A 24,083-nucleotide genomic window follows, 5' to 3' on the forward strand; every position below is an offset into this window, starting at 1 on the left:
AGGATAGGAAATACAATAAGAGGCTTGTTAAAAATGCCATTGATCAGGCAAATAATACGGAAAGAGCAACTCTAATTAATCCAGTAAAAAAAGCACATATGGATGTAAACAAGGTATTTCTCCCATTTATTACACAATTCAATGGGATGTCTCAAGATATTTCTAGGGTGTTTAACAAACACTGGGGGATTCTACAAAGAGATCCTATTCTCAAATCAATACTACCTAATAAACCTCAAATTGTGTACAAAAAAGCCCAAAACTTGAAATCACAATTAGCACCTAGCTGCCCCAAGAAACATCTGTCATCTGGTCCAACCATGTGGCTAAAAGACCTTAAAGGTTATTTTCCTTGTAAGAAATGTATTGGTTGTAGCTTTGGATCTAGATGTAAAGAGTTCAAATCTAATGTCACCGGTAAAAGTTATGACATTCGAACATTTATTAATTGTAAATCAAATTTTTGTGTTTACCATTTAGAATGCCCCTGCAAGTTACAGTATATGGGTAGAACGGGGAGACCTCTGAAGAGAAGATTTGCAGAACACGTGTACAACATCAAAAATGGTCTGGAGACACATAGTGTATCCAAACATTTTAAGATCCATCATAATATGTCACCTGAAGGACTTACCTGTACTGGCATCGATTGCCCCAAGGTTGGTGCTAGAGGGGAAGATAGATTACAGAGGGTCTCTCAACAAGAGACCTTCTGGATCTTCACTTTAAAGACCCTCTCCCCTAAGGGGCTTAGCATAGATTTCGATCTAGCATCTTTTCTTTAGAAACTACCTGTTCTGCTCACATTATCTGCTGTTCAATATAAATGCTGTTTCTTTTTCCTCTGTTGTTCAATTTATGTTCAATTTATGTTTCCGTTTTAAACATTTTTTAATAATTTTTTATTCATGTTAAATATATTGTGTTCCTAATTGAACCTTTTGCTCACCCCAGAGGTGTCTACTTAACCCCACTGGTGCCAATAATAAGGATCAGTAGATTCACCTTTCTCATGTGATTCCATCATTCAATGGGTTAACATGGGCTTATAAAACACACACGGGATTGCTGAGGCTCCACAAACCCCTGACGAAGTGACGTTCCCCGTCACGAAACGCGTAGGGAGGAGCCTAAGGAGATGTTTCCCTGGACACTCATCTAACTGCCAGTCAGGAACGGAGATGGTGACATCATCTCAGTCGCGCCGGAACAACACGAGGTACACGCGATACCGGCAAGGACTAACAGTGAATGAGCATTGCTGATGGGTGTGCCGGGTCGGGCACTTCTAATTTGATTTTAAACTCACGTTCCTTTGTGAATATTATTCTATTTTAGTTCTGGAGGCGTCATTAAAGTTTTTATATATTGCGCAATCTTCTGTCTCTCTTCATCCCTTTGTTGGAGATTAAGATACAGGAATCCTGGGACAGGTTCAGGAGACATCTTTTCCTGAGAAGGAGTTTCTTCTTATATCCATCCGATTTGGGGATACCACGTGGGGTTCGTGTTACACCTGAAGTTCTCTGGACTTGGAATACTCCATATACAGTTTCTCTCCACTGTATGCTGCCTACCTACTTCTAGTAAATAGGCATTTATTTGAGTTTCATAATTAAGGGTATAATTGCCGTAAAACAATACTGCGCAATGTTTTTCCCTGTTTTATGTCTCAATTTATAGGACAGCATTTTACTGTGAAGAGGAACGCTTTATCTAAGTGCTCTGAGATTTGAGTCCATCTCCCATATGTTAACACTCAAGTTTGGAAGAAAAGGACTTTACTCACATCAGTCACTCATATCCTTATATGGACTATAAATTATATTGGTTTTTCACCTAATTTATGTATACACGCGCCGGGTTACATTTCTATATTTGTATTTTTATATTGTTTTTTGGGTATTTTTGAGAATATTTCCTAGTAGATTACCAGGCTGCTTATATTTGTGCACTGCACTGTTTAACTTTATGGTCTAGCGCTTGTTTTAGTATTTTTGTATTGCTATTTCATCTTTCTACAGTATGTTTATTGTTATTGCTGTATATTTATATAACTCTATTCTATACAGTATCTTTCTATTTTTATTGTTATCGCTGTATATTTATATAACTCTATTCTATACAGTATCTTTCTATGTTTATTGTTATCGCTGTATATTTATATAACTCTAATATCTACTGTATATTTGGCCATACTGTAGGCCTGAGCATAAATGTACCTGTACTTGTGGCCTACTGTAACGTATTGTTGTTTTTCCTTTAAACTGTAGAGAGACAACTCTTCAGGTTGACAAAATAAGTGAAGAGAATGATGAGAAGAGTGCCTTAAGTGTCAAAGACACTCTGCAGAAAAATCACAATCTAACCGTATCAGAGACCAGCATTAAGAAGATGAGACGCAGAATTGGATGGAAATATGGACGTGTGAGGTTAGTACTGGACAGTACAGGAGGTGAAAAGTGTGGCTTAATAATCTGTACTGTACCTATAAAATTATTCCTTGTCATTACAGAGCGTACCCTATGATAAGGGACGTCAACAAGATAAAGAGAGTGGTCCAGGCACAGGCATGGATCGACAATGCCGAAACTTTTCAGGATTGCATCTTTACTGTCGAGTCTACAGTATCACTGGAGAGATTTGCCACATTTGCATTCCACAAAAAAGGTTGCATATCTATGAAGCCACGTCCAAAACACCCAGTGAAGATGCATGTGTGGGGTGCCATATCTAGGCGTCGACCAGGATGCATCGTTATCTTTGATGGTACAGTATAATAATGCACAAAGTCACATGCTGTAGCCTTAAGCACTTTACTGTACTACTGTAGTGTGCATTATTTTGAGCATTTTTCTTTTCTTGTTACAGGAATCATGAATAAAGCGTTTTTCCAAGAGCAAATAGTGCCTGAGATTGTGGAATACATCACACGTGAATTCCCATAAGGTCACCATTTCTACCAGGACAACGATCCAAAGCACACCGCGTCAACTGCGCATATTCTTGTCTGCGGTATCAACTGGGTGAAGACACCAGCGGAGCAAGTACGGTAACTGTTTACTGTGTTTCTCTTTAACTAATTCTTCTTTTTTCCCCCTCCAATGCCAGACTTCAATCCTATCGAAATGGTCTGGCATCAGCTGAAGGACCATATCCGAAAAGTGGTGAAACCCTCAAAAAAGGATGAGTTGGCGAATGGCATAATGAGTTTTTGGAATGATGTGCTCACCGTGGAACGCTGTAATAAATATATCCACCATATTGCCCATTGTGATAGAGCGTAATGGGCAAGCATCAGGAAGGTATTATAGTACTGTACTGTAGTATGGTTAGTACAGGCACACCAAGTACAGCATGATACAGGTAAGTATGGCACAGATTGTTTTACATTATACAGCATGCACTCATTTTTAATTTTTAGAGAGAGCTGGCTGCACTACCAATCTTGTTACAAAGTATTTTACAGTACAGTAGTTCCAGTATACAGTAGTTTGACAGTAGTAACTGCATACAGTAGTCCAATGTGGAGTAGTTTTATAGTACACAATGCAATTATATGCACTTAACAGCACTAATTTTTACTTCCTTTTCAGAGACAGCTGACTGCACTACAAAAGGACGGGTGGGGGGAGGGGGTTATCATGTGTAAATTGTGTGAAATGTGTGTATTGTGTATCTACAGTCATGATTTACACAACCCCCCCACCCCCTCTCTCAATGAACTACAGAATGCAATGTGGCCATGACGAACAAGATAAAGACTAAAAATTTGTATTACTATTTTTATTATTATAAATGTGCATTATTCATGATTATTTGTATTTTTCATTCTTACATTATTATGCACCAGCCCTAAAATTTCAACTGACAGAAGAACTACAGTACACTATTGTACACTACTGTACGTGTACAAAGAAGATAAACACTGATAATGATTATTTGTATTTTTTATTCCTGATAAAATAAAATAAATATTTCATTACATTCAAAAAAAAATTCTTTGAACTTTAAATTCACTGTGAATGTGTGTTGGGGGGATTCTTCAAGAAAGCTTACATTTTTATTCATTGGTTACATTTTTATTCATTGGTTACATAATCAGATTAACATATTCAATTCGAGAAGGGCTTATCACAAGTGCGCATGCGTTACTGTAAACAAAGCTTCAAAGGGTTGGGGGGGTTGTGAATGACCAGTGTAACATTAAAAATCTTCAGTACCGATAGAATATCAGAATAACAAGAATTTGTATGCAGGCCGACATGTCTGGAAACGAAACATAAAAAAAATATATATATATTTTTTTTTCCAGACTTCAACTTCCACATGCGCTGAAATGTGACACCAGGCTCTGTACGTTATACAAGCAGAAATGTGATGGCAGGTTCAGGATGATTGAAGCCAGAAAGCCATCTGGCTGGGAGAGGTGCACTGAACTGTAGATAAGAAGTTGAAATAGTACTTTAGCTGTGTGTATGCGGGGGCGAGAGGGAGATCTCTGTATGTGCCGAAATGTGATACTGTAACACGCCTATCCGTTTCAACAATGTATGGTACACGCATAATACTGTATAAAAAGAGTATTAAAACAAGTAAAAGTAAAAGTACTGATTACAAAATAATACGCTATATTTTTGTATACTGTATACTGTAAATCCTCCATTTTACAAATACTGCGCTCGCGCACACAGACATAATGCATTAGACATGCATTAGACTTTAGACTTTTAACAACAACAGCTCGCGAACGCCCACCTGTGTTTTTAGACGGTATTGCAGTATAGCAGACAGCGCTAAAAATCCATGCGCTAACATACCGGAAAGCGCTACGGAAAAAAAGAAAATATACCGCATCTGGACGCGGTTAGCAGAGCGCTGCGGATCTGGACGCATTAGGATAAATGCGGCCGCAGCTGTATGATTTGCAAATGCTGCGTGCTGAATAATATTTCCTGCTTGACTGCTACAGTATATTCTTTCTTTTTTATCATCTCTGCTCTTCGAAAGGTGGGGAAACGCGCTCACTGAACTAACAAGTAGTGATGGGAGAAAAAGTTACATGGGATGACCAGGCAGTATCCTAACTTTATTATTTTAATAATTTAGTAAGGCGACATCTATCGGAAAAGATAACTATTACACTCACATAGAAATCTATTACATTTTTATGACTGACTTCATTACAGTAATTTTTAGTTCAAGCATTTCACGTCAAGGCACTAAAATACGGGACATTCATGTACCCAAGCAACATTTCTGGTCCAAAGGGACAAGTGAATGAAATATGGGACAATCCCATATGTATGGGATGTCTGGCAATCCTATATTTGTGCATGAGTATTGAATATCTCACAAGTCTCTTCTTTAAATGTCTTATAGACCAGCAGCAACCTTATTACATGTGTGTTTTGTACAACACATTTGGGTGATTACATATTAAGCTGCTAAAAACTGTACCTTAACGAGTTCCAAGAATTACAGTCTATCTAGCATCAGTTTGTATCAGAATAAGAAGCAAAATTTGCTAGTTATATTTCTTTAATTTTTAAGGAGCAACTTCACCTCAGATCTGATGCAAACGTTACAATAATTGTATTGTATTGTATGTCTTTATTTATATAGCGCCATTAATGTACATAGCGCTTCACAGTAGTAATACATGTGGTAATCAAATAATTAACAGATAATATAAATAACAGGTCATGGGAATAAGTGCTTCAGACATAAAAGTAACATTAAGGAAGAGGAGTCCCTGCCCCGAGGAGCTTACAGCCTAATTGTTAGGTAGGGAGAACGTAGACGGAGACAGTAGGAGGGAGTTCTGGTAAGTGCGTCTGCAGGGTGCCAAGTTTTATGTGTCGTATTCAGAATATCCACAGTGCTATTCATATGCTTCTTTAATCAAGTGTGTCTTAAGGTGGGTCTTAAAGGTGGATAGAGAGGGTGCTAGTCGGGTACTGAGGGGAACGGCATTCCAGAGGTGTGGGGCAGTCAGTGAAAAAGGTTTAAGGCGGGAGAGAGCTTTAGATACAAAGGGGGTAGAAAGAAGACTTACTTGAGAAGAACGCAAGAGTCTGGATGGTGCATAACGGAAATTTGGGCTGAGATGTAAGGAGGGGCAGAAGAGTGTAAAGCTTTAAAAGTGAGTAGAAGAATGGAGTGTGAGATGCGGGATTTGATCGGAAGCCAGGCGAGGGATTTCATGAGGGAGATGCTGAGACAGATCTAGGATAGAGTAGAGTGATTCTGGCAGCAGCGTTTAGGATAGATTGTAGGGGAGACAGGTGAGAGGCAGGAAGGCCGGACAGCAGTAAGTTACAGTAATCAAGACGGGAGAGAATGAGGGCCTGAGTCAGAGTTTTAGAAGTCGAGCAACAGAGGAAAGGGCGTATCTTTGTTATATTGCAGAGGAAAAAGCGACAGGTTTTAGAAATGTTTTGAATGTGAGGGTCGAATGTGAGAGAGGAGTCGAGTGTGACACCTTGGCAGCGTGCTTGAGCTTCTGGTGAATGATCGTAGTTCCAACAGTAATGTGGAAGGAAGTAGTAGGGCCAGGTTTGTGAGGAAGTATGAGGAGCTCTGTTTTAGCCATGTTGAGTTTAAGGTGACGGAGGGCCATTCAGGATGATATAGCAGAGAGACATTCAGAAACTTTGGTTTGTACAGCAGGTGTAAGGTCAGGTGTTGAAAAGTATATTTGTGTGTCGTCAGCATAGAGGTGATAATTAAACCCAAAAGATGTTGTTAGGTCACCTAGAGAGAGTGTGTACAGAGAAAAGAGAAGAGGTCCCAGAACAGAGCCCTGGGGTACCCCCACAGAGAGATCAATAGAGGAGGAGGTGTTAGCAGAAGAGACACTGAAAGTACGATGGGAGAGGTAGGATGAGATCCAGGATAGAGCTTTGTTCCGAATACCAAGAGTATGGAGAATGTGAAGGAGAAGAGGGTGGTCCATGGTGTCAAATGCTGCAGAGAGGTTGAGTAATATGAGCAGAGTGTAATGACCTCTGTCTTTGGCAGCATGGAGGTCGTCAGTTATTTTAGTGAGGGCTGTTTCCGTGGAGTGAGCAGTGCGGAAGCCAGATTGTAGAGGGTCGAGGAGAGAATAGATGTTGAGAAAATGGAGCAAGCGAGAGAATACAAGACATTCAAGGAGTTTAGAGGCAAAAGGCAGAATGGAGACAGGTCGATAGTTAGAAAGACAGGTAGGGTCAAGCTTGCTGTTCTTGAGTAATGGTATGACTGTTGCATGTTTGAAGAAGGATGGAAAGATTCCAGAGCAAAGGGATGGGTTAAAAATGTGTGTGAGCCTAGGAATTATAGTAGGAGCAAGAGGTTTTAGGAGATGGGAGGGAATGGGGTCAAGAGGGCAAGTGGTAGAGGGAGAGGAGGCGATCAACAGCAACACATCCTCCTCTGAGACAGTGGGAAAAGAGTCAAGGAAGGCAGGAGGAGAGTTAGGAAGAGGTGTAGGATGGGAGGAAGAAACAGATGGGATGTTCTGCCGTATTGATTCCACCTTTTCCTTAAAATAGTCAGCAAAGTCCTGAGCAGAGATGTAGGAAGGAGAGGCAGATGAGGGTGGTTTGAGTAGAGTATCAAAGACAGAGAACAGTCGGCGTGGGTTAGACTTGTGCATGTTGATTAGAGAAGAAAAGTAGGCTTGTTTAGCTTGCAAGAGGGCAGAGTTGAAACAGGATAGCATAAATTTGTAGTGAAGGAAGTCTGTGAGAGTATGAGATTTCCTTCAGAGGCGTTCATAGGAACGAGTGGAGGAACGCAGCATGCGCGTGTGGAAATTTAGCCAGGGTCTAGGGTTAGAAGGGCGAGTGCGGCAGTGAGAAAGCGGGGCATGTAGATCAAGAGAGGAGGACAAGGCAGAGTTGTAGTTCCTGACCAGGTTGTCAGGGTCTGTAGCAGAGCTGAGAGAGGAGAGGGCGGAGCGTAAAGTGGACTCAAAGTCAGGTAAGTGAATAGAGCACAGGTTTCTGCAGAACCGAGGAGTATATGGAGGTGGAGAAGAGGAGAAGCGAGATAGAGAGAATGAGATGACTGATGGTCAGAGAGAGGAAAAGGGGAAATGGAGAAATCGGAGAGAGAGAAGTTTTTAGTGAAAACCAGGTCTAAGTAGTGGCCATCCTTGTGGGTGCTGGCTGCAGTCCACTGTTGAAGGCCAAAAGAAGAGGTTAGAGAAAGAAAGCGGGAAGCCCAAGGGAGAGAGGGGTCATCAATGTGGCAATTGAAGTCCCCAAGGAGAAGAACAGGGGAGTCTGAGGAGAGGAAGAAAGAGAGCCAGGATTCAAAGTGAAAGAGAAAGGCGGAAGGGGGATGAATAGAGGTAGGTGGGCGATAGATGACCGCCACATGGACAGGGAGAGGAGAGAAAATCTGGACAGTGTGAGCCCCAAAGGAGGGGAAATCAAGAGATGGAGGAATAGGAAGGGTTCGGTAACAACAGAGAGAGGAGAGCAGGAGCCCCACGCCTCCACCCCGGCCATCAGTGCGCGGAGTGTGGGAGAAGGAAAGGCCACCATAAGAGAGGGCAGCTTCCAGAGCTGCGTCAGACTGAGTGAGCCAGGTCTCGGTTATAGCAAAAAGGAGCAGAGAGTGAGAGAGAAAGAAGTCATGTACAGAGAGGAACTTAGAAAGGGAGCAAGCATTTCAAAGGGCACAGGAGAAAGGTAGAGAGGAGGGAGGGTAGCAGGGGATGGGTATGAGGTTGTACTATAATACCCACAGCAAAGGCTTCAATGAGAGGATTTAGAGATGGTTTTTACCTGAGGAGAGAAGAAGGATAAGATTCATTAGGGTAAGAGTTCCTTCGTTTTAAACTTGGAGTTGTGCAGTAGTCCTGCCACTTATAATGTGCCACTTGGATATGTGCTGCATTGTAATATTATTGCATAAGTACTGTAATGTTACCCTTCAATTTCCTTGTTATTCATCCACAATCTGCTTGGTCAGTCAATGCAGAACAACCTCATATTCAGATGGAAAAAGAAACAATAATCATTTACCCTTTTGGCATCATATTAGGATCAAAACAACTAATTGCAATGCTTAGTACTCCTATGTGGACACTGACTGTATGCCTATTGAGAACAATACTGTACAGATATTGTACTTTATTTGGAATAATTAGAGAAATAATTAATGGAAGGTATTTGGTAAACTCTGTTAAAGTTGCAGCAAAATGTACAGTAAAAAGCAAGCAAACAGACTACACTGGCTTTGCTCTCTTCAGTCCAGGGATGATGTCCTAGCAGTCATATGTGCTTCCAGGCCCTGATGAGTGGGTAAGAGATTGTGGGCCAATCTGGCTGAAAATATGTAATCTTGAGCTTCTCCAGCAAAAGAGCTAAGAAACTTGTACTGTAGCTGAGCTTAATGTGCAACGCAATCAGTTTGAGAAATTAGGAATTACTGTACCTTAACATTTACAGTATTACTGCACAGAAAGTCCTTTCAGACACGTAACCCTGATCTTACAGTATACATTACATTAAAAGCATAGTGTTGATAGGGAAACAATATGTGTACAAATAGATAAAGTCACTATTTTAATCAATAGACCTTTATTGGAGCAAAATAATTGATGAGCTTGAGTGGAAGGATTACTCGTGACACAATAACTAAAAAGATACATCCTGAAAGTGTTTTGTGGGGGAATAGGTGTTTCACTCCAGATTGTTAAACTCTCTTGCTGGAGCAGGCTAACTGATCACAGCTAGGATTCAACCTTTCATTACGAATACATTTCCCCAGCCTGGTTGCTTGATATTTGTCAAAGAATATGCAAAATAGTAATGCTATTGGATGACCCAGATTATCCCATGGTTGCATGCATTTATTATTTTTCTCCTCAGCTACTACTGTGGATTTCAAGTGCAGTGACAATTACCTTTCTAAATTGCTCATTCAGTAATCACTGAAGGTTGTTCATTCTACAGTTAGTACAGATGTAGCAGGTGTTATGACACTGCTGGCACTTTAGCCGTACCACTTTTTTGTCCAAGGATAATTCAGACCCAATGATGTCTGCTCCCGCTGGTGCTTTGTGTGTGTCGTGCTGCAGTATGCTAGCGGGACCATTAACATCTTCTACATCTGTATTTCTAGAACCTTTCTGTTTTTCTGCAATCATTAACTTTACTGTATGTGATTGCATTTCCTTCTGCTCTTTTGGTCAATGCATATACTGGATAAGGTATTACATTATTTCTAAAATGAAAAATTGTTCATATGGTATCATAGTGGATCTCACTTGTGGAATGCCCACTTTTATTGCATGTTTGTTGGAAGTAGTTCAGATATATATTTCCTTGCAACTTGAGGGAGACAGAGAACTACCTCTTAACCGAATTCTATTTTTACCCAGTGTCTCAGCCCTGTGTCTGCATACCACTTGATGAGTTGGCTGTTTTGTGTGGCTTTGTAGTATGAGATTAAACATGGGTCCGCTAATCTCCTATACTGGCAGGGAGAGTCATGATCTCTTTGTTAACCCTTTGTCTTTTTCCAGCCCACATAAACTTTTTGATTCTCTTTTGAAGGTCTAAGATTTCTTTATTTACTAGGGGAATTGGTAAAGTCTGGAACAAGTACAGTAGTCTTGGTAGGACATTCTTTTCAATTGATTGGATTTGGCCAATCCAAGAGATTTTATATTTCTTCCAGACACCCATGTCCCTTTTTATTGTTTGTCTAGTTTTTGGACAGTTTGCCTGGTATAGAGTTATATGAGTTTGTCAGGTGCACTCCTAAATAATTAATGTCTTGGCTCTCCGATTTCTTGTAAAATAAAAATGTTGTAATTAATTTAAATGTATGTAAGAGAAGGTTAATATTTAGTGCCTCCGACTTGCTGTGGTTAATTTTAAATCCCCATTTGTTTTAAGCATACTCAGTTCCTTAACATACAGAACCCAATAAGCTCATATTGAACCCCCAAAATAACCACTATATATATATATATATATATATATATATATATATATATATATATATATATATATATATATATATATATATGCTATAGGTGTCAAAGAGGAGTGCTACTGAGCATGGCAATGTATATTTAAAACCAGAGACAGAACATGAAACACAGACAGATCTCAGTGACTGAGCACTGAGCTCTGTCTGTGTTTTATGTTCTGTCTCTGGTTTTAAATACTCAGTTCCTTAGTCAGATTGGGTAATGATATCAAGGTCTTTGAAATTGTAATGAGGATGTCGCCTGCGAAAAGGGATGGCTTGTATATCTGTTGTGCTATCATTAAACCACTTATATATTTGTTGCCTCTGGTTTATGCTCAATTGCCATTGCGAACAAGATGGGTGGTAAGGAGCAACCCTGTGTTGTACCCCCTTTTATATGGATCATATCTGAATCAGTTCCAAGGTAGACCAGTCTTCATGTTGGGGTTGTGTACAATGACAATTTAGCTTTGAGGAATTTTCCTCCAAGGAAATTTTTTTCAAGCGTATCTTTCATATAATTCCAATCTATTCGATAAAATGCCTTTTCAGAGCTAGAAGCATCATCTGTATTTTGTGGGTTTTGGAATATTCTATAGTGTCCATAGCTCTCCTTGCTAGTCTGGTAGAGATGAAGCCTACCTGGTCTGGATGGATCAATTTAGCTAAGTACTCGTTCAATTGAGTTGCTAAAAAAATTTGGAACATTTTTATATCTAGATTAATTAAGGAGATTGGTCTATAGCTTTTACTGTTATGGGATCACTTCCTTCTTTGTAAATTACCGAGATTTTCGCTTGAAGCATGCTTTGGAGAAATTATGCTCATTGTAGTATTGAGTTGTATAGTTTTTGCTTTTGGGGAATTAGTAATTTGGGGAATTGTTTGTAGTATATATTTGAGAATCCATCCAGACCGGGAGCCTTGGTGGGTTTTTGGCCTTTAATTGTGTCTCCGAACTCCTCATATGATATTGGTTTGTCTAGTTAGTTTTTTCCCCCCACAATTTAGTATAGGGAGACCCAAGTTTTTTAGTTCAACCTTTTTTTCCTCATCATATACTTGTGTGTAGTAATTGTAGAGTTCTTTGCCAATTAGATTGGGATTAGAGGTTATTTGACCTCTTTTTTGCTTTATTGAGCTAATCTTATTATATGGTTTGCTGTTTCTTAATCTCGCTGCCAACATTGAATCTGCCTTATTTGCTTTTTCAAAAAATGTCCTCTAAGTCCACATTAGGGACTTCCACATCTCCTGATGAGGCATACACTTAGCTCACCTTTTAGGCTGATCAGTTGTATTAATGTTGTTTCATTTAGGGTCTGTTTATGTTCCTTCTCTGGTTCCTGTATTTTTTTTTTAACTTGTTAATATTCTCAACCCTTGTTCTTTTTCTGTAGGATGCTATACTAATTTGTTTGCCACGGACTAGTGCCTTTTGGACCTCCCATAATGTTAGGGATGTGACCCTGTTTTGGTTCTATTGAAAATAGTGATTTATTCCTGCTCCAAGCTTTGTCAAAATCTCTGGCATTTTTAATAGTGCTTCATTTAATCTCCAGGAGAGGTGTTTAGTTTGGAAGTTTAGGTTTTCTACCTCAATTTCTATAGATGTGGGATATGACCAAGAAATTTTGTCTTGGTTTTGTTATTTTAGGGATTAAGGTAGCAGCTGTAAATAAGAGGTCTCTTCTCAAATATAGTCTTGTGTTGGGCGGAGTAGTATGTGTAATCTTTTGATTGTGGGTGTTTCTCTCTCCAGGTATCCACTAGGTTTAGGTTTCTCAAACATCTATGAAGGATAGTGATGTCATGTTTTCTATAGTTCTATTATGTTCCTCCCTTTCCAGTTAGCCTATCCAGCAGAGCATCTGAGGCCAAATTAAAATCACCTCCCAATATCCCATTTCCCTTTGCTATCGTGCCAAGAGAGGCAAAAAAGGTATCAAAAAAGGAAGAACTTTTTCCATTGGGGGCATAGACGTTTGTGATGGTGAGGGATAGGCCCTGCAATGATCCCACCAGAATGGTGTTTTTTTGTTAGTTCTGTGGTAAAGGCTATGTTTTCACCTATTATAAGGGCTACCCCTCTTCTTTTCTACTAGTGCGTTATAACTAGAGTTATATGAAGATAGTTTTTTATCAAACATTGTTGGCAGGGAAGAAGCTTTAAAATTAGTCTCTTGGAGCAGTACAATGTAACTATTTGCTTTCTTATACTCTAGAAGACTTAAGCGTTTATTATTTGGACTATTCAGTCTTTTGACGTTATGCGATAGTACGTTTATGGCCATAGTTCTGATAAAAGGGTTTTTTTTTGTCTGTCATGAGGTGTTTTTGTTTGGATGTTCTAAACCTGCTCCTATTGAAGATTGAAGATCCAATGCTGACCAACCTTATGTAGGAATATAGTATGGAAGGGGGAGGGTGTGGGAGGAATAACCATAAAGGCAAATAATGACCGCATGTACAACCAGTGACTCAGGGCTCTATGCAGTAAGCACCGAAAAAGTGCAATCGCCAAGTGTACCTTATCGGCATGATTCTGCCGATTTTCCCTCGCCGTATGCAATAAGTGCCGAATTCCTTCCAAATCAAGCCGAAAACATTTGCTCCCACTCTGCCGATGATTTGCCGATCACACATAGGTGTATCGGCGTGCATGGCGAGGTGGTGTTAGGTTCGTCAATGAAACTTCTTGCTGAATCTGCCGAAGCAACATGTTTTGGATTGAGCGGCCCATTTAAAGGCAAATCAAGCCGAAAACATTTGCTCCCACTCTGCCGATGATTTGCCGATCACACATAGGTGTATCGGCGTGCATGGCGAGGTGGTGTTAGGTTCGTCAATGAAACTTCTTGCTGAATCTGCCGAAGCAACATGTTTTGGATTGAGCGGCCCATTTAAAGGCAGCGTGTATTTTTATTCATTCTTTGTGTTGTTGGGAGTGAGAGAGAGAGAGACACACAGAGCTGGGCGATTTACATATTTCATATTGACTGAGAGAGTTGTTGTGTATTGGGAGAGGTTTGTCCTGTGTTGTTTTGTTAACATCTTTGTCTTGTTTTCACTTTGTAAGTGTTCAATGCGATTGTCTTTAAATTTCTTTTCTGTTCTTTGTGAGTGCTAGAGGTATGGCCGCAAGGCATGGGAAGAGTGATGCTGGTGTGAGTGGTACTGGTAGTCGTGTGAGTACGTGTCTGAGTGAACGTAGGATTCAGGGGAGTGCTGTTGCTGTGAGTGCAAGTGGTGTTGCTGTGAGTGCTGTGCTGCTGGTGGCTCTGTTGCTGTTGCTGCTGGGGTGTCTGGTGGTTGCTGGTGGCCCGCTTTTGGAGTCTCTTCCATTGGAAGAAGGAGAGTCCAGTCAGCAGCAGCCAAGCTCTTGGCCTGCATGTATTCGGAAGAAACGTCTGGATCGGCCACGTAATCCTTGGTTCAATGAAGAGGAAAACAGAGTTCTTGTCACAGGATTTTGGAGCTCTATTACTCTCTGTATGGCCATTTACAAGGTAAGTATATCTTTGCTTTGATAGTTCAAAGACATGTTATCCTAGGTCATGTGAGATGTCTTAATATCAAAATATTATTCTATAATATCTATCAATTAAAGTTAATTGTTACACACATATTCCTTCATGCTTTAGAACGACCATAACAATCAGTCTAAAAAGTTTGCCAAAGTTCATAAAATATTCATGCAAGCTTCCTTACATTTGTATGTTTCCACGTAAATGCTCATGTGGTACACATAGTCCACCTAAACCAGCATGTTTGGTATCTCTTGGAACAGGTAGCAGTTTAGGAAACTGATCGTTATTATAATAATAATTAATGTCATATATTTTGTATGTATTTCAAGGGCGGACAAGTTCAGCATCCAGAAATGAAATGTGGGATCAAATAACAGTGGCTGTGTCTGCGTGTGGGAATCATGTCAGGGACCAGGCGAATTGTCGGAAGAGATTCGATGATATCAGGGCAAACTTAAAGAAAAAAATCCAAGCACAACGGATGCATGTTTCTGGCACTGGAGGTGGGCCGCCAGCACAAGCTTTAATCTTAACTCCATTGGAGGAGCAGATGCGGGAAAAATTTCTTCCTGTCATCGTGGAGGGTTTGCCAGGGGACAGAGATATCGGAATTTATTCGGCTCCATTTCCACCAGGTGACAAATGTTACTGTACTAGGCGTGTCGTAGGTTACAGTTCTTATCTATATTTCCGCTGCTACTTATACTTTCTTCCCAATATAAGCATACCTACATATATATCTCTTTATATATGTCTCTCTCTCTCTCTATATCTATCTATCTATCTAGTTGTCCTACAAGAAGAAAAAAATAATGTGTGTGTTGTGTGTGTTGTGTGTGTTGTGTGTGTTGTGTGTGTTTGGAAAAATGTGTTGGCTCAGCTTTCGTGGATGACATCATTATGAGTAAACATACACAACTTGACCAGCATGAAGGGATTATGTGTAATGATCTTCCAAATAACACACACTGCAACCTTCTACCTTACAAAGCATTCAACATGTTTGCCCTATAGTTGAAAGCTGAATGTGTGTGTGAATCTTTGTACAAACAATGGGTTAACATGCATAACCACAAAGCACATCCGCACTCATTGTTTGCCACAGTAATGTATAACTTCGTTATACTGTGTCTGTGCACACAAATGCCTAATTCACTTTTTCATGTATGTGTCGATACATCTATACATATAATATATATATATATATATATATATATATATATATATATATATAAATATATATATATATATATATAAATTAGTCATAATGTATGTTTCACCTATAAACAGGCCATTACTGCCTAATCAAGTCTTGCATGGAAGATTGTGCATTCAAAGGCGAACATAAGTAATTTGCACAAACACATTTCGTTATGTTTTATTAAAGCTCTTTTTTCACTTCATGTAGTATAATGAGAGCATAAATAGGAACATGTACCATATGGTATTTAATTGTGTTCATATGTAGCTCACTTCAGATTTTTTTTCGCTCATGTACCAGTGTGTGAAAACAGCTTCAATTAATATGTAATCACAGCATAGAGGTGAACAGAGGGGGTGGGGTCGGGCACAGAGCCAGATCACAGGGTCATGGTAGGGTCAAGTCTTGTGGGACGGCTTACAGGTGGTAGAACCAAATAAAAGGTCAGGCGGTGTCACGTCTTGGGGGAGGGACTACAGTTGTTACAAGCTGACAAGGTGAACAGAAGTTAATCACATTCATTTGAAATGGTAATTATCAGAATACTTTCACCCACCAGGCCAGTATATATGAAAAAGTACGGTAGTCATTCGTTCACTCATATCTTCTTTTTTTTCTTATAGATACGCCACCTTATCACAACAGTACCATCTGTGAGCGACAAACTGCATGTGTTGATGAGTGTCAGCCACATTGAGCGCTACACCTGCTTCTCTTAAATGTTCATACAGATCACTAAAAACATTCATTGACATTTCCACAATTAGGTACTGAATTATAAGCAGAGTCAACTTTGCTGTCATGGTAGTGATGTACATTATTATTGTTAGATTACTACACAACATATGCAGTGTATGTACAACAGAACACTTAATTTTCCAACGCATTCCTGCATGAACATTGTATGTTGTATGGTGTTTAAAATAAATGTGCCAATTAGGTTGACATGTACATTTATGGTAAGATGGATAATGTAGAGGTTGGCAGAACCATATCATTGTCATTTCGTTATGTCATGCTGATATTTAGCCATAAATACTCCCACTACACAAACTTCATGTTAATTATGTACACATGTTAATAAAATTCTGATGTTATTCTTCTATATAGTTGCTCCTGCAGCTCTTGTGACACCTGACACTGAACATGTCTCATCAAGGTCATCATCAAGCATGGAAGGGGAGTGTATGAGGTGTAGCACATCTAATGTGTACAATTGTAGAATTTCATGTAGAATTGCAAAATAAATGCCTTTCACATGTAATGGAATTTACATCAGTTATTGTCACAGAAGATGTAGTGTTTCCTGACAACATGTATTGTGTGTGATGTAAACTATCAGCTAGGAGTTGTGAGGTTACAACAACCTTTCATTCATTCTTCATTCACGCTGAGTCGAAACATCATTGTTACTTCAAGCATCATCTTTTAATTGGACACAAATTAATAATTATGGAAACATGTTATGTGTTCAACTATGAGAACAACTATCATTATAGTGAAAACAAAGTGAAAGTTCCATGGCAGTTCAGAATGTCTTTCTTTCTTGGTAGAACCAGATGTTGCCACTCAAGGACAAATTCACTCAAGTGACCATGAAGATGTTGACACTCCTGGATTAACACAGCATTCAAGTCCTCCTGCTCGTGACACCTACTCAGCTATTGCAACTTTTGAAGACTCATCTTCCAATCAAAAGCATCAAATGCCAATCAAAACATTGAATTTACATTGTATACATGATGCATACAATCTATGTATCACCATCTGCCAATTAATGTTAACAATAAAATATTCCAAACAAAATACCATTAAATCCAAACAAGTATACTTTTTAAACCAAGAAAGTCACCATAAATCAATTAGCATTCATTAATCAAATCCCAAAACAATTAAAATACCATCCATAACAATTACACAATTAACTATTTCAATCGTTAAACAGAACAATTTACCATCAGACAAAATATAAGTACCAAAAAGAATACAATATACAAAAGCAAGCCTCACCATGATCTAAAGTACAGCATACAACACCAAAAAATTACATCTATCTAATTCCAAAATACATTGCACACACATTTATGCATAGCAGCATAGCCAAAAACATTTTAAAGACAGCAAAACAAGCATTTCCTACCAAATCATTTCTTACCCTGTATGTATATATTGATCTAGACATACATACATACATACATACATACATACATACATACAGTGGCGAGAAATGATCTTTAAAAAAAAAAATATGACATGTCAAAAAAAACAAGTACAAGTTAAAAAATAAACCATTTCTTTTGTTCACTTACCATTACTTGACCAACTCACCGACTCCCTTACTCACGAACCAATCCACGCACAGGAACCCATAAAATAATAAACCATAAAATAATAAACCATAAAATAATAAACCATAACAATCCAGGGTCTTCTATTTGTAATCCATCTTCGTCTGTATTCTTCTTTCTTGTATCTTCTTTCGCTCTCTTCCGGGGTCTTCTTCTCTTCTTCGGCCACGACCTGGTCTTTTTTCTTCTATAGGAGGTCCTTCCTCCTCGGCGTCTGCCTTCAAAATGAGATGACATAGGCTTTTATAGGCCTATGACATCACATTGTCGTCATATGGTTCCCACGGCCGTGAAAACCATGTGATTTTGGGGGGAAATTAATTTTGATGACGTCATTTAAAGGCAATGACGCCAGCCAATCAGAATGGCTGTGCTTCAATTGCCTTTAAGATGACGTCATGAAAAGAAAGATGGCCAGCCTCACATGGTACGGTAGCCAATCAGAGCGTGGAAAATACATCCCAACTCTGATTGGCTCTAGTAGACTACATTTTTGTGCCTGTCTTTCTTCAATATATTTTTTTTTGCAATATTACCCTGAGTGCTGTTTTTGTTTCCCATTGGGTTAAACTGTATATATATATACTTATTTATTTATATATTTATATATTTATTTATATATTTATTTATTTATATATTTATATATTTATATAGTTATATTTATTTATATATTTATTTATTTAGTGTGGGGCTGTTGTGTGTGTATTTTGTTCATTGTGGGTAGTGGGGGTGGCCGAAGTGGGTATTAGCCCCAACGGTGGTTTGTTCAGGGCTTGCGGATGGGTAGCGGGAGGGCTTAACCCCTTCATGACCGTAGCAGTAGCGGTATTAACTGCTAAGGTCATGAAGGGGTTAAGTGCACCCGCAACCCCCCCCGCAAGCCCTAAACAACCATCAAGGGCCAAATACCCCCTTCACCCACACCCGCTACCCACAATAAACCTGGCATGGCTGGTTAACCCCTTCATTGCCTTAGCGGTTAGCCGCTAAGGTAATGAAGTGGTCTGTAAATGCATTTTTCCTGCCTCGGATGCATGCCGGGGGGCTCCGGTGCTGGTATTAATGGTATCAGCTCCAGAGACCTCGGCATCAATCCCCGGCAGGAATAAGTGCCATTCTGCCGCTCATCCGCAGCCTCTCCCCAGCAACTTGTCAACTTTTTGGGGCGAGACGGATTGCTGTGAAAATCTAAATTCTAGAGTGGCGCAAAGCTACTCGCCACTACTAGAATTGAATGGGTTTCAAAACATGGCTAGTTGTGGTGCAATGTGCCTTTTCGCTGCGCCAATGGCGGGGAAAAAATTGCAAAAAAGGGTTAGTGTTCCAAATATTTATATCCTCCCAATGGCAAATGAACAGGTTAGCTTAACTTGGGGCACATTTAGTGCCCATTGCTGTACCGCAAATTTATCAAACTAAATCATCAAATTTAAAAAATCACTTTGCCAGATTTAATTGTGTAAACAAAACATGTAGCCAGAATGTACCCTTGAAAGATAGGAAATTCCTTGCCGATTTGAGAAAAATATACGTCTATAGTATTTAAACCAGCAGATAAATGTGGAGCCATTTGGGACCAGATGGACTATCGGGCAGAGATACTTAGACAAGTATCCAATGTGAATCATTATCTATTGTTAATGGGAGATCCTATGCTCCAAATCAAATTAGAAATGTATAAAAGCTTTGCAAATGCATTTGAACTAAATATTGTAGATATACAAACATTTTATATATATATATATATATATATATATATATATATATATATATTGACTAATAAACATCTCAAACGTCCTGTACTATATGTCATTCCGAAGATTCACGAGAATTGGGAAAAACCACTGGCAAGACTATAGTAGCGACTTTAATTCGATCTTTGAGCCATTGACTATATTTGTTTATAAGACCTTATATCCCCAGATGGAATCATTTGTTCAAGATACCACACATTTTCTGAAAACACAACCGGAGGTGAGCAGGTTTTTAGGTGGTACTGTCTTGGTAAATTTAGATGTGGAGAGCCCATTCCACACTGTGAATGCTTATTGGAAACTACCAAGGTAAGGCTAAGGCCCCGCTCCCAGAGTCAGCGCGCCCGCACTGCAGACAGGCGGGGCGCTGACATACACAGACTGCGATATGCGGTCTGTAGGGAGCCGGAGCGGGAGGTGGGCGGGAGTGGGAGGTTTGAGTTGGAGGGGGGGGCGTGGCTTGAGCTGAGGGACCCGCTACTCTCCCCCCCTCCCTCCACGGCTCGGGTAAGTAAAGCAACACACACACACACAGACAGAGGCAGGCACTCACGCACTCAGGCACACACATACACACACACACACACACACACACACACACACACACAGACAGAGGCAGGCACTCACGCACTCAGGCACACACATACACACACACACAGACAGAGGCAGGCACTCACGCACTCAGGCACACACATGCACACACACAGACAGGCACTCACGCTGCTTTCACTCCACACTCCTCCTCGCTCCCAGAAGCCTCTCCTCCCAAAGCCTCCCCTCCCCATTGGCTCACAGCCACACCACGTGACGCATCAATGCTAGGGAACACCATTCTCTTGTATCCCATAGCAGCTGACGCGCCACAGCGTGTAGTAAGCTGTGCAGCCAGGGGGGACCGGGACCGGCTCCGCAGGATTCCCCTGCTGGTGGGGAACTCGCGTGTGGCCGCCCGTGTCACCGAGCGCAGCGGGACCGAGGCCTAATGGTACACTTGCAGCTGCCACACTGCAGCTGCCATTATATTGTATTGTATGTCTTTATTTATATAGCGCAAAAAGTGCACTCAGCGCTTCACAAGGAATACAGTACAGGTAATTATAATAATACAATGTGCAGCAAAAATCAGACAATGGGAAAGGAAATCCCTGCCCCAAAGAGCTTACAATCTAAGAGGTTTGAGGGGAAACTTACAGAGACAGCAGGTGAGGGAATAAGTGCTGTAGATGGGTGGACTTGGCCACAAAGGGTGGTATAAGTGACTGTTGGACATGAGTGCAGGCTATTGGGATGCTTGAATTGTGAGGCAAGTTTTAAGGTTGGTCAGTGTTAAATGAAAAGATTAACACCATTTACAGGGGAAGAGATGACAGGGAGCTGTGGGTGAGATCAGGTGTGTATGTCTGGATTCAGGCTTAGGGAAGATCCCCAGCTGCAGGAAGGAGTAGATAGAGGGTGTGAATAGAGGATTTATTGGGGTGATTTTTTTTGAGGGTTGTTGGGAGAGATGTGTATAAATAATGGTGCAGTGGGGAATGGGGAAGTTGGAGAGAACAGGGACATTCACCAGGGAGTGAGGAAACAGTAAATAGAAAATGCAATAAGGAGGGCATAATGAGATACAGGAGGAGAGACTTCCCAGTTATTGGAGGATAGGAATAGTACAAATAATCACAGCTTTTAGAAAATAAAGTTCTCACAGTTGTAAAGTTGTTGCTCAGAGTCCAGATCTTCCTCAAATCTTCACCTCCAATTTCAACTCCAAGATTAACTCTACACACTTAAATGTTACACTTTGATGTTACACACAGCCATATGACTCACAGCCAAGGTATCCTGCCTTAAGTATTCTAAAACACAGCCACTTGACTAACAATTAAGGGAGAGGTCTGCCTAATCAAGTCAGACACACACAATTGTTAATTACATTTTAGGATCTTGCAAATTGATTGAAGGAGACATACCAATTAATACATTTTAAAATCTGTAGCTATTGATAGTAGAATCCAGCTTACACATACCAATTAATACATTCCCTTGGTCTGTATATCTACATTATTGTATGTACCTTGCACTAGTTGCTGTTGCTGCATCTCGCATTGGACTGACAGTGCCATCATCTGAACATTATTTAGGTGGTCTATTTGAATGCTTCAAAACTCCCTCCCTGTGCATTTATTCCTTATCTCTATTGTGTTATCCCTGATATCTGCATTAGTTGCTGTGAGTTCCTGGACTGGCTCTTGACTGCACCCCCAGTAAGGATATATTTATTCCCATTGCTCGTTGTTTCGGTGCGTTTTTTCTGTAGGGATATTGGTACAGGGATAGGGAAATACCACTAGACATTTCTGTGCCTTTTGGGAATGGGCCTGAAGAAGGGGTTTTGTAACCTGAAACGTTGCCGTCCCCCTTCCCCTCTACTTTTTACTTTTTCCCATCCTATCCCACCCTTCACTCCCTTTCCTTGTTTTTCTCCCGCTTTTCATTTATTTATTTATATAATGTTTTACCAGGAAGTAATACATTGAGAGTTACCTCTCGTTTTCAAGTATGTTTTGATGTGGTGTGGTTTTGTTTTGTACTTACGTAAATTTGGATTTGTGTTTTATGCTCATTAAAACTTTTTGGCATATTCCCCTCCTCTTTGGACTTTTTTTGTGTACTGGGAACATTAGATTTCTTTGGATAAAATGGTTATTGTTCAATTACCTTTAATAGAAGGCTATCTTTTCATCAGGTTATTGTCAGTACCATACTTACCTGTACTATACTTACTGTACCTGTACTTACCTTACTACAGTACAGCACAGTACTGTACCTTACTACATGCCAGTGGCATTCCCATTACGCTCTAAAAGAACAGTCAAAATGCTGCTAATGTGTCTATGTAGTTGTTGCATTTTTGTACAGTCAGTATGTTGTTCCAGAAACTCATTATTCCTTGTATTAATTCCTCCTTTTTGGACAGTTTAACAAACTATCTTATATGATCCTTCAGCTCATGCCATACCAGTGCGATAGGGTTCAAATTTGGTGATCTGGAATGGGAGGGGGGGGGGGGTGAATGGCTAATTAGTTGAACAGATACAAACAGTTTAAAACAATGAGAAAAAGTTAATGTACACTGGAGTACTTACTCCGGAGGCGTCTTAACCCATTTGATACTGCTCGCAAGAATATAGGTAGTACATGTGGTATGTTTAGAGTACTTGTCCTGGAAGAACCGGTGACCACCAGATGGGAAATCATGTCTAATGTATTCAACAATACGGGTGACTATTTGCTTTTGGAAAAATACTTTGCACATGATTCTTGGAACAAGAGAAGAAAAAATTATGTAAAACTGAACATTAGAGCACAGAATACACTACAGTTGTACTGTACAGTGCATAAGGCTATAGCATGTGATTTGGTGCATTATTTTACCCTCAAACATGATGATGCATTCTGGTCCACATCTAGAGATCTCACCCCACACATGCATCTTCACTGGGTGTTTGGGACACGGCTTCAGAGATAGGTTTCCTTTTTTGTGGAATGCAAAAGTGGCAAAACTCTCTAGAGCTACAGTTGTCTCGTCAGAAATATGATATCCTGAAAAGTCACTTTCGATCCATGCCTGTGCTTGGTCCACTCTTTTTACCTTGTTGGCATCCCTTATCATTGAATACGCTCTGTTAAGAAAAGGAAAAAATTTACAGGTACAGAAAAAACACACTTTTACCTACAGTACAGTAGTGTACAGTACACCACTTTACCTGTCCTAACTAAGGCACAGTAATTACAGTTTCAACCCTTTTCTGTCGCTCTGTTCTGTCACTTTGCATACTACCATATTGCATTATACTATAATTTATTACAGTAAGACACTTCCTTGACACGTTCATATTTCACACCTAATTGGCGTCTCATCACCCTGATGCTGGTCTCAGATGCTGTGATATTGTGACTGTTCTCTAGAACAGTCTTGACTCTTGCTGCACAGTGCTCATCACTATCCTCGCTGATTTTCATCGACCAGATGCTTTGCCATCCTACAGTTTAAAGGAAAAGAGAAGAATTTGAGTAATAAAAGCAGAAAGAGGGAAAAAAACATTTTATATTTTCTTCTCAAAGTACGGTAGTAAAGTAATTGCTTGGGCCTAAAAGAATTGAAATGAAAAGAAGTATATAAAAACATGCTTTTTGATATGCATGAAGCTTTTAGATTAATACAGTAAGAGCAGAAACAGAATTTTTTTTTTTATATTTTCTTCTCAAAGTATGGTAG

The sequence above is a fragment of the Ascaphus truei genome, chromosome 1 (genome assembly GCF_040206685.1).
Source record: "Ascaphus truei isolate aAscTru1 chromosome 1, aAscTru1.hap1, whole genome shotgun sequence".
Classification (NCBI taxonomy): Eukaryota; Metazoa; Chordata; class Amphibia; order Anura; family Ascaphidae; genus Ascaphus; species Ascaphus truei.